A 16,608-nucleotide genomic window follows, 5' to 3' on the forward strand; every position below is an offset into this window, starting at 1 on the left:
CCTCTATGGAGCCAAGGTGGACTATGCCTTGAATCTTAGTCAATGGCTCAGATTTCATCAACAGTATACATAATATAGTGTGAACGATTCTCGAAGTGGATTTACGCTTACGGCCATACGCAGGTATCTCTTCATGTGTGTTATTAGGGAACAACCCACTTTCCATAGTCGCGGCCTCACGACTACATGCATATAGATGAATCCTCAAAAGGATATGAGCAAGTAGGTACCCTGACTCATGGGTCTCGAATTCATTAAGAGTAAAAACTCAATATAATTCTTACTTTTTATGAGCACTGTTGCCCTAGAAATGTAAAAAATAAATAGTGCTCCTCATTAGTCACCTATCTGGCTTGTTTCTATCCATTGAACCTTTTCAGGTCTGGTTACCACCGTGGTGACTTTACGTTTGGGCTTAGCCCTATCCCCCTCGACAACTCTAGAACCACTGTTCTAGACAATTCTTTGGTAAGCTCAATAGCTAGATTCCTTTCGGATCTTACAAAATTTAGTGCAATCAAGTTATTCTTTAATTTGTATCTCAATGATTTATGGTGCATTTTCAAGTGTCTATTCATTTTCATATTTGCATTTTCTTGATTGCATTTATCTATAGTAGATATGTAGTCATAATGAACAGATATAGAAAGTAATGGTGAAGTCACAATAGGTAAATCTACCAGTAAATCTCTAAGCTACTCGGCCTCAATGCTAGTGGTATCAAGGCAATCATTTCAGATTCCATGGTGCTCATAGCCACTACAGTTTGTTTGGTAGACTTTTATGATACAAAATGCACCTCCTAAAAGAAAGAGAAAACCAGTGGTGGATTTGGTGTCAACTGTCTCACTGATCCAGTTGGCATTACTATAGCCTTCCAGAGCAGCAGGATAACCACAATAGTGTAATTCCAGAGATATGGTACCCTTAAGGTACCGGAGAATTCTTTCTAGAGCAGTCCAATAATCATAATTAGGGTTGTGAGTATATCTACTCAGTCGATTCACAGAGTATGCAATGTCAGGTCTAGTATAATTTGCAAGAAATTCTAGAGAACCAATGATCTGGGCATACAAGCTTTGATTGACTGGATCACCTAAGTTCTTCTTTAGATGAAGAGATGGATTATAGGGAGTAGATACATGATGACAATTAGAGTAGTAAAACTTTTTAAGAATCTTCTCTACATAGTGGCTTTGGGACAAAGTTATTCCATCTTCATTCCTTATGATTTTAGTATTTAGTATTAGGTATGCTTCTTCTAAATTTTTCATATCAAATTTTAGAGATAAAAATTATTTTACTTCATTAATAATTTCAAAGTCTGTTCCAAAAATTAGGATATCATCTACATATAGATATAAAATTATAATTTTATTATTCTTCTTTTTATAATATATACATTCATATGTGTTATTAATTTTGAATCCATTAGTTAGGATTATTTCATCAAATTTAAGGTGCCATTGTTTAGGGGCTTGTTTTAGACCATAAAGAGATCTAATCAACCTACATACCTTTTTCTTTTGATCTGGGACAATGAAACCTTCAGCTTGGTTCATGTAGATCTCTTCATCTAGGTTTTCATTCAAGAAAGCGGTTTTAATATCCATTTGATGTATAACCAGCTTATGAATGGAAGCCAAGGCAACAAGGATCTTAATGGCAGTGATTCTGACTACAGGGGCATAAACATCAAAGAAGTCAATTCTAGATTTTTGAGTAAAATATTTGGCTACCAACCTAGCCTTGTATTTGTCTACAATTCCATCTGGCCTAAGTTTCTTCTTAAAGATCCATTTATACCCTATGGGTTTACTTCTTGGGGGTAGGTCTACCAATATTCAAGTGTGGTTTTTGAATTATAGATTGCATTTCATTATCTATTGAAGGGGGCATCTAAAGATTTCAAGGCATCCTTTAAAGAAGAGTCTTCTATTAGGAATGTGTAGTAGTCTTCTCCAAAGTTTTTTTCAACTCTAGTTCGTTTACTTCTTCTAGGTTCAGTTTTTCTTCTTCTTCCTCTCTAAATTTGGTTTTGCTTGAACTAGTCCCTAGATGATTATTGGCATTTATTTGATCATGTATTGTTGTTTTAAAGGAAAATATACTTTCGAAGTAGATTGCATCTCTTGTTTCCATTATGGTATTGTTATTAATTTCATTTATTTGAGAGTTAAACACTAAAAATCTATTAGCATTACTCTCAATTGCGTATCTTATAAATATTGCATCTACTATTTTGGGTCTAATTTTTTTTTATTTCTGAAATTTTTACTTTAGCTAAGCACCTCCACACTTTTAAGTATTTTAAGTTAGATTTTCTATGTTTCCAGATTTCATATGGGGTTTTATCATTATGTTTGTAATGGTTCAAATCTGGCCCGAGGGTGACCACGCCGGTGGAGCCGAGGGAGCCGCCGGTGTTGGAAAGGGAAAGACGGGAGCCACCTCCTGCGCGACAGCCGCTGTCCTGCATAAAGGCTCACCGGTGTTTTCGGTGAGGGCCCTCCGACGATCAAGCTAGAGTGGGTAAATTTGGTCCAGACAAAAAGATCCCTTAGGAATTACCTAACCGAACTATTTATAGCCTCGGTGGAGAGGCTTAGGTGGCGGAGATACTGTCAGTCCTCATCATGAGGGAGCGTGGCTCTGAGCCGGATGGCGCGCAGCTCAGACTAACCGATGATGTGTGGTACAGCCTGTTATTGAGAATGATAAGGTATTGACAGTCATAGCAGGATATGGTCGGAGTAGTCAAGGTGTCGTCTGACTGCTGATGCTAGGTTATGGAGACATGACATGGTAGTGTGGTGAAGTACGGCCACGTAGGTGGGCGTAGGCCCGCACATGGGTGTGATCGTTGGCGAGGTCGACCTCGTTAAGTAGTCGCGTCATGTGTTTGACGAGGTCAGCTTGGTGGAGGCTGAGAGTATCTCAGCTTTCTGGATTCCGAGATGTGCTCGAAGGAGCGCCCCGAGCTCGAGGGTCGGAGCGTATCGCTGGGGTTGGTGTCCCGAGCTTTGTCGGGACGGATCGACGATTGTCTGGAGGTACCCTGAGCTTGGTCGAGGGAGTCGGCGAATGTCTGAAGTTAGTGGAGCTTTCGGCGGAGTTCCGAGGATGAGCTGGCCTTGGGCCGGAGTGAAGATTCAGTCGTCCATCGTTGGTGTTTACTAGGCCGAAACTGGGCGGCCTTTTAGTTGTGGGCTGGACGATCCATTTTTTCCTCTATCATTTATTTGCCTCCCACTTCCGAGATTGAGCTGCCTTACTGCTCGGACGATGGAAGTAATCAGACTCCCGATCGTCCAGTGCTTTAGTTACATAAACAAAAAGAGGCGCGCACCGAACTAGGTATGCTTCGGCGCACTTCTTGGCCGAGAGCTCGACGTCGGACTTGGGACGTCCGAGCCATTAGATTTTCTGGGGTGGAATTCGCCACAGAAATTTTTCAGAATTCCACGTGGGCGTTCCTTTCTGGAGAGTGGTTGGATCGGGACGAGGAGGGTTTCGACCATTAATTTCCTATCTCCCGAAGCATTCCGTCTGGCGGAACATGAGGAGTCGGCCATTAATGCTCCCTTCTTCGAAGCGTCTCATTCGGTGGAAGGCAGGAGGTCAGTCATCAATATTTCGAGCTCCGGAGCGCCCTCCATAATGATATGCATTTAGTGAGGCGATTCAGAGAGATTTGTTGAGGCCATCTTAGGGCTCGCCACATGGCGAATTCTGGGCCATATGATTATTTAGGTTGCCCAATCAGAGCCGCTGCAGTGGCCTATATAAGGCCTGAAGAAGGGGTCGTAGGGTCGTTGCTTGACCCTCCCCCTGCTCCTAATTTTCTTTCCTCAGCCGCCGTTACCGGGGTGTTGGAATTTTCTTCTGGGCGTTCTTGGGAGCTCTTGGCTAGCTTTTGCGCCGCCTGTTGATTTCCTCTTCCGAAAATCATTCTCTCTCTTTGCCCACCTATCCCTTTCCGGCGAGCTTTCGGATAGGCATTTTGTTCCTTCTTTCAGTCGCTCGGAGTCTTTCGTCTTTTTCCTCCTTTTTTCTTTAATCTTAAGATCGGGGCCATGGACTCGCCGACAAGGGCATTGATGTTCGATGTAGGTCCATCGCGAGCTCCGGCTTCTTCCGAGGTGGGAGATGTTGAACTCGAGGTGGGCCCGAGCCCGTATGGAACGGGCTCGCTCATGACCAATGAGGATCTGGGCTCGGTTCGAGCCCGATCCTTCATTCCTCCGGAGTTCGTGCTTGAACTTCTGGACCTCGGAGGCCGAGTCACCAACCCACCCAGCGGTTGGGTCGGGGTGTACGTAGATACACTCGAAGCAGGGCTAAGATTTCCTCTGCATGAGTTGTGGGCGAGCTTTTGACGGCGTATGGCCTGGTGCCTACGCAGCTTGCCCTGAATTCATGGAGGCTAATCATCGGCTTCCTCGCCCTCTGCCTGGCATACGGCTTCCCCCCTTGGTGAATGTCTTCAGTGTTGGGAACCCGCCCATGCCGCTGATATTTCAAAAAAATTCAGATGGCAGCGGAATCGGCATAAGCGGGTTCGACGTTCATCGCATGAACGTTGTTTCATGAATCGTTCGTAGTTAGATAAGAATTAAAACTTTTTAAACCTTTAGGAAGATCAGATCTTCACCTTGTGCGGGTAGATGATTACCACAAACTGAAGTTTATGGTCTAGGATGAAGGTTTGCTTGAAGCCGTTCAAGTGTCCGGCCTCTACGGGTATCCACACGAAGCAGTGATCCGATCAAAGCTCTCTTGTCTTCCCGGGGTGCTAGCTCCCTTGCAAAGACTTCCTTTGATGGCTGATTTTCTCTCTTTCAATCAACCCTTGATTGTGCTTGAGAGGAGGAAGAAGAAGGATGAAGAAGAGGAAGAAGAAGAATCCCCACGCAGCCTTCTTTCTTTTCCCTGCTTTGGAAGGAAGAAGGGAGGAAGAGGATGCCGCCAACACCTTTGGCTTTTATCTTCCTTGCTTGCGGCTGAACCAAGAGGAGAGGAGAGGGAGGCGTACGGCAAGGAGGAAGAGGACTTCTTCTATGCCCTAGGTGCCGCCCATAAGTCCCTTTTTATAGACATGTGGAGCTCCTAACATTTAGGAGTTCTTGATGTCTTTCCTAAGAGGGGGCGCCGTCTCTTCTCCCTTCTCCACGTGGAAAGGGGAGGGGCTTATCCCCTTCCTCATGGTAAACCCTAATCCATATTAGGTAGGGATTGGAATGCCCTAATGTGGTCAAGCCCTAATCCAATTAGGCTTAGCCCAAAGGTGAACCAATTTGGATCCAATCTAGGTAAGTCCTAATCCAATTAGAACTTAAATCAATTTTGACTCAATTGAACTCTTCAATCCTAATCCAATTAGGAGTCTTATTGATTCATTAGATTAATAATTAATTGTGACTTAAGAAACCCTAATCCAAATTAGGACATATATAATTTTAGTCCTAATCCAATTAGGACTCTATTTGAATCCGAAGTCCTAATCCGATTAGGACTCTAGGAATCCTACTCCAAGTAGGAATCCAATTTTGATTCAAAACTCCTAATCTCATTAGGATTGTAGGAATCCTATTTCAAGTAGGAATCCCAGTCCTACTCCAACTAGGATTCCCAGTCCTAATCCAATTAGGACTCTAGGAATCCTACTCGAAGTAGGACTCTTGTTTCAAGTCCAATTAATTAATTTCCTTTGTTCCTTCTTCAACTGAATATCAATCCAATTGATTACTTGTGATTCATAATCACTTTTCAACCATCGGATCGGTCAATACTTCTAGTGTGTGTGACCCCATAGGTTCTACTCTGACTGATAGTGAGATATATTATGATCTCTATCATAATATCATTGAAAACTCCTTTCAATGGATTGGAACGATTCCAACTCTACTCTTTAGGGTTTATCAATCATCGAGATAATCCCTTGTTAGAAGTATGCCCTAGAAGCCAATCTGGCTGACACATTATTAATTCTAGGACATAATTTGGTACTTGACTTTATTATTATTAATTAATAAATGGGCATTCTTTTCATTCATATGGTTTATGTGTCTATGAATCGTCCAAGAAATTAATAAGATGATGATGCATATTCTCAAGAGTTGAGAATTTGAGCCATGTATCATTGGTGATTAATTTCTAAATGCTCCTGATCAATGGATCATCACGAGGACGGTGATCGATCCGATCAGTGCACAGATCACTTTCTTTCTGGATGGACGAGACTTGAGTCCACAGTGTAGGGACACTGAAGTGATAGTACAGGTGCTTGTTAGAGAACAAGGGTACTGAGCGTGACCAAGACAAGAAGTCACTTGGATGTCTATCTATTCGTCAGTGACTTGCTTGATGTTGCAGTAGTATGACTGGTCCTTTGACCTGCGGTGCTTCAGCCACTCACAGTGAGGTTATTGTAGTTTGACTACACGTATACATGGTCTCTAGTCATTTGGGTCCTTGTAGTGTAGATTGGCTGCAGTAAGTTCACTGTAGGAGTAGGGTATGCACTCACATGGAATCTATCGACCTTGATAGAAGAGGAGTGATCCTATGTGATTTGTTAGACTGAGTTCTAAGACCTTGGCCAGGGCAGTAATATAAAGTGGAGAAAGAGTTTTCCACTAACGAACTCGAGTCGAATAAATCTTGACATATGACAGACGAAGGGGTTTGACGAGTTATCCATGACCTCCGTTCTGTAGGGATCCACGATAGTAGGACTGTATCACACGATAACTGCACCTAGAGGTTCATCATTCTATTCTACTGGGTAGCCACTACATGCTGCTAGGTGTCACTGGTGGATGGTGGGACTCACAGGGATTATCTCGATGATCGATAAACCCTAATGAGTAGAGTTGGAATCGTTCCAATCCATTGAAAGGAGTTTTCAATGATATTATGATAGAGATCATAATATATCTCACTACCAGTCAGAATAGAACCTATGGGGTCACACACACTAGAAGTATTGACCGATCCGATGGTTGAATCGTGATTAGGAATCACAAGTAATCAATTAGATTGATATTAAGTTGAAGAAGGAACAAAGAAAATTAATTAATTGGACTTAAACACAAATCCTACTTCGAGTAGGATTCCTAGAGTCCTAATTGGATTAGGACTGGGAATCCTAGTTGGAGTAGGACTGGGATTCCTACTTGGAATAGGATTTCTATAATCCTAATTAGATTAGGAGTTTTGAATTAAAATTGGATTCCTACTTGGAGTAGGATTCCTAGAGTCCTAATCGGATTAGGACTTCGGATTCAAATTAGAGTCCTAATTGGATTAGGACTAAAATTAAATATGTCCTAATTTGGATTAGGGTTTCTTAAGTCACAATTAATTATTAATCTAATGAATCAATAAGACTCCTAATTGGATTAGGATTGAAGAGTTCAATTGAGTCAAAATTGATTTAAGTTCTAATTGGATTAGGACTTACCTAGATTGGATCCAAATTGGTTCACCCTTGGGCTAAGCCTAATTGGATTAGGGCTAAACCACATTAGGGCCACCCAATCCTCATTAGATGAGGATTAGGGCATCACAAGAAGGAGGGGATCACACCCCTCCTCCTTGATTCCTTTGGTGCGGCAAGGAGAGAGGGAGGCGCCCCACATGGCATAACATCAAGGGCTCCTAATTTGTAGGAGCCCTAGATGCTTTAAAAAGGGGTAAAGAGGAGGCGCCCTAATTGAATGATGGCTTCTCCTTGTCAGCCGTGAACTCCACCCTCCTCTCCTCTTTTCAGCCGCCATCATCAAAGAAAAAAAAAAGGAGAGGAGCCGTGTGCCTCCTCTTGGCCTTCATCCATGGTTCCAACGCAGGGAAATCAAAAGGCTGCAACTAGCCTTTTGATTCTTCTCCCTGGAGTCTTCTTCTTCTTCCTCCTCTCAAGCACAACCAAGGGTTGATTGAAAGAGAGGAGATGAGCCATCAAAATATATCTCTGCAAGGGAGCTAGCACCCTGGAAAGATTAGAGCGTTTGGATTGGTCCTCTGCTTCGTGTGGATACCCGTAGAGGTCGGGCACTTGAACGGCTTCAAGCGAACCTTCATCCTAAACCACGAACTTCAGTTTGCGGTGATCATCTACCCGCACAAGGTGAAGATCTGATCTTCTAATATTTTAAAAAAGTTTTTAATCCTTATCTATCTACGAACGGTTTTTGAACAACGTTCATGCGATGAACGGTTGATCCCACGCATGCCTCTTCCGCTGCATCTGAATTTTTTAAATTTCAGCGGCATGATCGGGGTTATCTAACAGTGGTATCAGAGCTTAGGCTTCGTAGATTAAGATAAGGATTAATTATTAATAGGCTTATTAGATCTGAAAATTGAAAGATTATGCATGCTGAAAATTTTCTGCATGCAGATTTTTTCTAGGGTGCTGAATTTTGGCATGCTGATTTTTATGAGATAAAAAGATGATTCTAATAGCATTGTTAATGGGATTACAAAGTTTAGAATCATGATTAGCATGATCAGCAACCTATGTCATGATATAATCAATTAATTTTCAGATCTGAAAATTATAATTGCTGCATGTGGTGATGATCATAGGATTCAAACCCTTTTGGTATTAAATGTAAAGACCTGCGATGTGATCTGCAATGTCATGTAATTTTTCACATGCTTGCATGCATCTTATTTGATGTTTTGAGAGGCCTGCGTGCCTCCTAAAAGGAGATGTAATTTATTATTATTTTTATTTTACATCTGGTTGTATTTCTGTGATGTGATGTACGTCAACGATCAAGTTGAAGACAAGGCATGAGATGAACAGGTAATCTAAGCGGTTGATGGCGATTGGATCAAGAGTTGATCAAGGATCGAATCAAGGAGGCTTGGAACCAATTCAAGAGTTGAAGACCAGTTGATCGATTGACGTGCATGTGCCTGTAATACGACCTAACTAGAATCCATGATCATCACCTATTTAAAGTTTAGCTTTAATTATTGCTGCGATTATAACTGCCTGCAATGTGCCGTTTGCATGTGATGTGAATGAAAGCCGGGTAGATAGGTTACATGTGATGTAGCAAACCCAATTGAGACCTAAATTAAAACCTCCTCAATCAAGTGGAGAGTGAACCAACATGAGCAAGTCATATTAGATTAATTGATCTAATCGGTGTCTAGGAAAGCATGAAAGGTGGTTACTTAATTAGGACCTTACTCTCTGAGTAAGGGGAGCCTCTCACCTGCTTACCTGGCCAATTGTTCGATTACCTCTTATGAAGAGCTCAAGTTGCAAACACTAAGACCTGATTAACCAATATTAAGTCAATAGGTCTTCCACTGTAGTAGAGCTGCTAAGGCCTTTCTGATGTTGATTTGTCTCGGCTGGATACAGTGGTCAAGTTGCATCGGGGGGCTGGACCTCTCTATAGACATGAGATGTTGTAGGGTAAAGGTGGGGTTGGGCACCAATAACTGTTAGGTGAGGACCCAATGACGACTTTATTCCTACGGTTATACGGTGGGTCTGACTTAACTAAGAAATGGGACCAATAACTGTTAGGTGAGGTCTTCATGGCTTAGAGACCAAGTTACACTGCAACATGCTTGAGAAGCATTGTACAAGAGTTGTACATTCATCAATCTATGTGTCACCAATAACTGTTAGGTGAGGTGGCATATAAATCGATGGGACCGCAGTACCCACTAGAAACCCTAGTCATGTGGGATTTCCGTTTTCCTACCAGGGGAGTATGAGGAATTCGAGAAAATAGTGGGAGTTACATTTGTTCTAAAAGACCTTAGAACAGATTAGGATCAAGTACAAAATTCTAACTAGAATCTTTACTCTCTGAGGATTATAAAGTCAGCTTCTAGACTTTTAACTCATATCCTATAGAACAACCGTTTGACCAAACCCAATTATAAAGATTGGCTCAGCAAATTTCAAAAATAATTTTGAATTATGAAATTAGGGTATGTGCTAGACCATGGAATCCCCATGTTACCAATCTGTCCGATCACTGATCAGCGTAAGACGCATGCTAAAGTGGACGAACAATGATAATAAGGTTAGGTGCTGCACAATGGCATCCATGTCCTATGAATTACAATGCCGGCATGAGAACATGAGACTGCCAGGGACATATTAAATCACCTGCAAGAGTTGTATGGTGATCAGAGTCACGCAGCTCGGTTTGAAGTGTCCAAGAGGCTCTTCAAAGCCAAGATGCACGATGGGCAGTCTGTCCATGATCATGGTTTGACCATGATAAAGGACTTAGAGAAGCTTGAGAAGCTTGGCATGACCATGCACAAGGAATTGCAAACGGATTTGATCCCGCAATCCCTTCCAGCTTCATATGAATAGTTTATAGTAAACTACCATATGAACAAGGTTGTATGCACTAAAATAGAATTGTTAAATAAATTGGTAACTACCTTAGGGACCTTGAAGAAGTTCAAGGGGCATCGTTTTCGCTGTCAAGTTGGTTTCTACTCTCAAAAGAGAGTCTATTTGGAAGAAGAAGAAGCCTACGAAGAAGCAGAGTACTAAGAAAACACCAAGTAAGGAAGTTCCAAGAAAAAAGCCAATTGCAAGGAAAAGTGTTTCCATTGCATAATGGGCGGCCATTGGAAGAGGAACTGTCCTACATACATGGGAAGCATAAAGAACATGAAGGGTGACAGACCTTCAGAAGGTATGTCAGATATGCTCAGGATACTTAGGGACTGTTACCTATTGCTAGCAGAAATTTGATTTCTGTATTTTATTTAGCATAGAAAGATTTTTATTTGAAAAAAAAAATAAATTGATTCAACATGGTTTTATGATTGACAGTCTCTATCACATACATATGGATGTATCTGTGATTATATCTGAGCAAACAGTGAATACCATAGGATCTAATAGATCCAAAAATGAGATAAATCTAAAGTATTTGTGGCACCTCAGGCTTGGCCATATAGGAGAAGACAGAATAAACAAATTGGAGAAACATGAGCTTTTGGGCTCATTGACTTCCGAGTCATATTTGATTTGTGAATTCTGCCTTCAAGAAAAGATGGCCAAGTTATCCTTTGTAGAACACAGGGAGGTCCACTGAAATACTTATCCTAGTACACACTGATGTGTGTGGCCCATTCGATGTGCAGGCTAGGGGTTATAATTTTTACTTCATTTACCGATGATTACTCACGGTATGGATATGTGTATGAGACACAAATATGAAACTTTTGAAAGGTTCAAAAAGCTTAGATATGAAGTAGAAAAATAAGCACAAAAACTTATTAAGGTTCTTCGATCAGATCGAGGAAGTGAATACCTTAATGGAGAGTTCCGTGATTATCTCAAGGAGAATGGTATAGTTTCATAATGGACTCCTTCTAGAAAACCTCAGCTCAATGGAGTGTCAGAGAGGAGGAATCAGACTCTATTGATATGGTCCAGTCCATGATGAGCTTCACTGATTTACCCTTGTTTCTTTAGATAGATGCCCTATTTTCAGCTATTTACTTGTTGAATAGAGTTCCCTCTAAAGTTCATTCCTACCGCACCATATGAGATATGACATGGTAAGAAACCAAGATTTGGGGATGTCCGGCCCACGTCAAGAGACTACAGGCAGACAAGTTAGAGGCTAGGACCATAAGTGTTCGTTTTATAGGATATCCTAAAGAGTCATTAGGATACAATTCTTTCCGTCTCAGAGGATCACAATGTGTTTGTGAGCCGTCACGCCATCTTCTTTGAAAACCAATTTATCCTTGATAGAGGCAGTGGGAGGAAAATTGAGCTTGAAGAGAAAGTCTCTGAAAAGCAACGAGTCATGGATCCTATTGAACCCATTAATACAGAGCCAGTACACGATGTCCCTCAACCACCTCGCAGATCAAGTAGGGTCTCCCATCCTCCCGATAGATACTTAAGTATACTAAAAGAGGATACCAAGAAAATGTTCCTAGTGGGAGATAGGGATCACACGCAGGATCCCAAAACCTACGATGAGGCAATATCTGATATCGATTCTGAGAAATGGTTGGAAGCTATGAAGTCAGAGTTAGACTCCATGCATTCCAACCAAGTCTGGACCTTAGTAGATCCACCAGAAGGTATTGTACCTAATGGATGCAAATGGATTTACAAAAAGGAAGATAGGTTCGGATGGAGAGGTAGAGACCTATAAAGCAAAGCTTGTGGCGAAAGGGTATAGTCAGCGCGAGGGCATTGACTATCAGGAGACCTTTTCATCTTTAGCCATGCTGAAATCCATCCGAACATTGCTTGCCATTGCAGTATTTCATGATTATGAAATCTGGCAGATGGATGTGAAAACAGCTTTCCTGAATGGATATCTTGATGAAGACATCTATATGGAACAGCCTTTGGGTTTCACTTACAGTGATGGAGATCACAAGGTCTGCAAGCTGCAAAGGTCCATCTATGGACTAAAGCAAGCATCTCGGAGTTGGAACATTCATTCCGATGACATAATCAAAACGTCTGATTTCATCAAAAATGAAGAGGAACCATATGTTTACAAAAGGGTTAGTGGGAGTGCTGTTGTATTTCTCGTACTGTACGACATCCTCCTGATAGGGAATGATATTCCCATAATAACCTTGGTCAAGGTCAGGTTGTCAAAAAGATTCTCCATGAAAGATCTTAGGAAAGCATCCTATATTTTGGGAATAAAGGACTATCGAGATAGATCTAAAAGGATGCTTGGCCTATCACAAAAGATGTACATAGAGGAAGTGCTGAAAAGGTTCAGCATGGAAAACTCTAAAAGGGGTCTCTTACCCCTAAGGCATGGAATTAATCTCTCCAAGAAAATGTGCCCCAACACATCTGAAGAGATTCAACGCATGAGCAAGATCCCCTATGCATCAGCAATAGGGAGCCTCATGTATGCCATGCTATGTACATGACTTATATAGTACATGTTGTGAATGTCACGAGCATATGTCAATCAGATCTAGGCAAAAAACTACTAGATAGCTATGAAGAACAGTCTTAAGTACCTGAGAAGAACTAAGGACATGTTCTTAGTCTTTGAGAGAAGATCAGAGTTGAAGGTAAAAGGATGCACACATATTGATGATAGAAAGTCTACATCAGAATATGTGCAATGGTGGTTCAGTAAATTGGAAGAGTTCCAAACAACCGATCATTATAGATTCTACCTTAGAAGTTGAATGTTAAGCCGTCTCTAAAGGTGCAGTGGAAATCTTTTGGTTTAAAAAGTTCATTGCAGAGTTAGGTGTAATGTCATCAGATGTCATAACACTCTACTGCCATAACAAAGGCACCATAGCACTAGCTAAAGAGCCAAAGGTCTCACCAGAAATCGAAGCACATAGAGCGGCAGTTTAACCTAATAAGCGACTACCTCGAAAGAAAATAAGTAGAGGATCAGAGAGTAGACTCCACAGAAAATGTGGCGGACCCATTCACTAAGCAGCTAAGTCAGCAGAAAACTAAAACGCATCTTGAGAAGATGGGGCTTAGGTTTATGGCTGATTGGCTTTAGTGCAAGTAGGAGATTGTTAGAAGTATGCCCTAGAAGCCAATCTGGCTGACACATTATTAATTCTAGGACATAATTTGGTACTTGACTTTATTATTATTGATTAATAAATGGGCATTCTTTTCATTCATATGGTTTATGTGTCTATGAATCGTCCAAGAAATTAATAAGATGATGATGCATATTCTCAAGAGTTGAAAATTTGAGCCATGTATCATTGGTGATTAATTTATAAATGCTCCTGATCAATGGATCATCACGAGGACGGTGATCGATCCGATCAGTGCACAGATCACTTTCCTTCTGGATGGACGAGACTTGAGTCCACAGTGTAGGGACACTGAAGTGATAGTGCAGGTGCTTGTTAGAGAATAAGGGTATTGAGCGTGACCAAAACAAGAAGTCACTTGGATGTCTATCCATTCGTCAGTGACTTGCTTGATGTTGCAGTAGTATGACTGGTCCTTTGACCTGCGGTGCTTCAGCCACTCACAGTGAGGTTATTGTAGTTTGACTACACGTATACATGGTCTCTAGTCATATGGGTCCTTGTAGTGTAGATTGGCTGCAGTAAGTTCACTGTAGGAGTAGGGTATGCACTCACATGGAATCTATCGACCTTGATAGAAGAGGAGTGATCCTATGTGATTTGTTAGATTGAGTTCTAAGACCTTGGCCAGGGCAGTAATATAAAGTGGAGAAAGAGTTTTCCACTAACGAACTCGAGTCGAATAAATCTTGACATATGACAGACGAAGGAGTTTGACGAGTTATCCATAACCTCCGTTCTGTAGGGATCCACGATAGTAGGACTGTATCACACGATAACTGCACCTAGAGGTTCATCATTCTATTCTACTGGGTAGCCACTACATGCTGCTAGGTGTCACTGGTGGATGGTGGGACCCACAGGGATTATCTCGATGATCGATAAACCCTAATGAGTAGAGTTGGAATCGTTCCAATCCATTGAAAGGAGTTTTCAATGATATTATGATAGAGATCATAATATATCTCACTACCAGTCAGAATAGAACCTATGAGGTCACACACACTAGAAGTATTGACCGATCCGATGGTTGAATCGTGATTAGGAATCACAAGTAATCAATTAGATTGATATTAAGTTGAAGAAGGAACAAAGGGAATTAATTAATTGGACTTAAACACAAATCCTACTTCGAGTAGGATTCCTAGAGTCCTAATTGGATTAGGACTGGAAATCCTAGTTGGAGTAGGACTGGGATTCCTACTTGGAATAGGATTCCTACAATCCTAATTAGATTAGAAGTTTTGAATTAAAATTGGATTCCTACTTGGAGTAGGATTCCTAGAGTCCTAATCGGATTAGGACTTCGGATTCAAATTAGAGTCCTAATTGGATTAGGACTAAAATTAAATATGTCCTAATTTGGATTAGGGTTTCTTAAGTCACAATTAATTATTAATCTAATGAATCAATAAGACTCCTAATTGGATTAGGATTGAAGAGTTCAATTGAGTCAAAATTGATTTAAGTTCTAATTGGATTAGGACTTACCTAGATTGGATCCAAATTGGTTCACCCTTGGGCTAAGCCTAATTGGATTAGGGCTAAACCACATTAGGGCCACCCAATCCTCATTAGATGAGGATTAGGGCATCACAAGAAGGAGGGGATCACACCCCTCCTCCTTGATTCCTTTGGTGCGGCAAGGAGAGAGGGAGGCGCCCCACATGGCATAACATCAAGGGCTCCTAATTTGTAGGAGCCCTAGATGCTTTAAAAAGGGGTAAAGAGGAGGCGCCCTAATTGAATGATGGCTTCTCCTTTTCAGCCGTGAACTCCATCCTCCTCTCCTCTTTTCAGCCGCCATCATCAAAGAAAAAAAAAAGGAGAGGAGCCGTGTGCCTCCTCTTGGCCTTCATCCATGGTTCCAACACAGGGAAATCAAAAGGCTGCAACTAGCCTTTTGATTCTTCTCCCTGGAGTCTTCTTCTTCTTCCTCCTCTCAAGCACAACCAAGGGTTGATTGAAAGAGAGGAGATCAGCCATCAAAATATATCTCTGCAAGGGAGCTAGCACCCCGGAGAGATTAGAGCGTTTGGATTGGTCCTCTGCTTCATGTGGATACCCGTAGAGGCTGGACACTTGAACGGCTTCAAGCGAACCTTCATCCTAAACCACGAACTTCAGTTTGCGGTGATCATCTACCCGCACAAGGTGAAGATCTGATCTTCTAATATTTTAAAAAAGTTTTTAATCCTTATCTATCTACGAACGGTTTTTGAACAAAGTTCATGCGATGAACGGTTGATCGCACGCATGCCTCTTCCGCTGCATCTGAATTTTTTAAATTTCAGCGGCATGATCGGGGTTATCTAACATCCCTGTGAGTCCCACTATCCACCAGTGACACCTAGCAGCATGTAGTGGCTACCCAGTAGAATAGAATGATGAACCTCTAGGTGCAGTTATCGTGTGATACAGTCCTACTATCGTGGATCCCTACAGGATGGAGGTCATGGATAACTCGTCAAACCCCTTCGTCTGTCATATGTCAAGATTTATTTGACTTGAGTTCGATAGTGGAAAACTCTTTCTCCACTTTATATTACTGCCTTGGCCAAGGTCTTAGAACTCAGTCTAACAAATCACATAGGATCACTCCTCTTCTATCAAGGTCGATAGATTCCATGTAAGTGCATACCCTACTCCTACAGTGAACTTACTGCAGCCAATCTACACTACAAGGACCCATATGACTAGAGACCATGTATACGTGTAGTCAAACTACAATAACCTCACTGTGAGTAGCTGAAGCACCGCAGGTCAAAGGACCAGTCATACTACTGCAACATCAAGCAAGTCACTGACGAGTGGATAGACATCCAAGTGACTTCTTGTCTTGGTCACGCTCAGTACCCTTGTTCTCTAACAAGCACCTGCACTATCACTTCAGTGTCCCTACACTATGGACTCAAGTCTCGTCCATCCAGAAGAAAAGTGATCTGTGCACTGATCGGATCGATCACCTTCCTCGTGATGATCCATTGATCAGGAGCATTTAGAAATTAATCACTAATGATACATGGCTCAAATTCTCAACTC

This window comes from Phoenix dactylifera, chromosome 6, assembly GCF_051530095.1.
Source record: "Phoenix dactylifera cultivar Ajwa chromosome 6, Ajwa_hap1_PhDact_Kaust_v1.1, whole genome shotgun sequence".
Taxonomy (NCBI): Eukaryota; Viridiplantae; Streptophyta; class Magnoliopsida; order Arecales; family Arecaceae; genus Phoenix; species Phoenix dactylifera.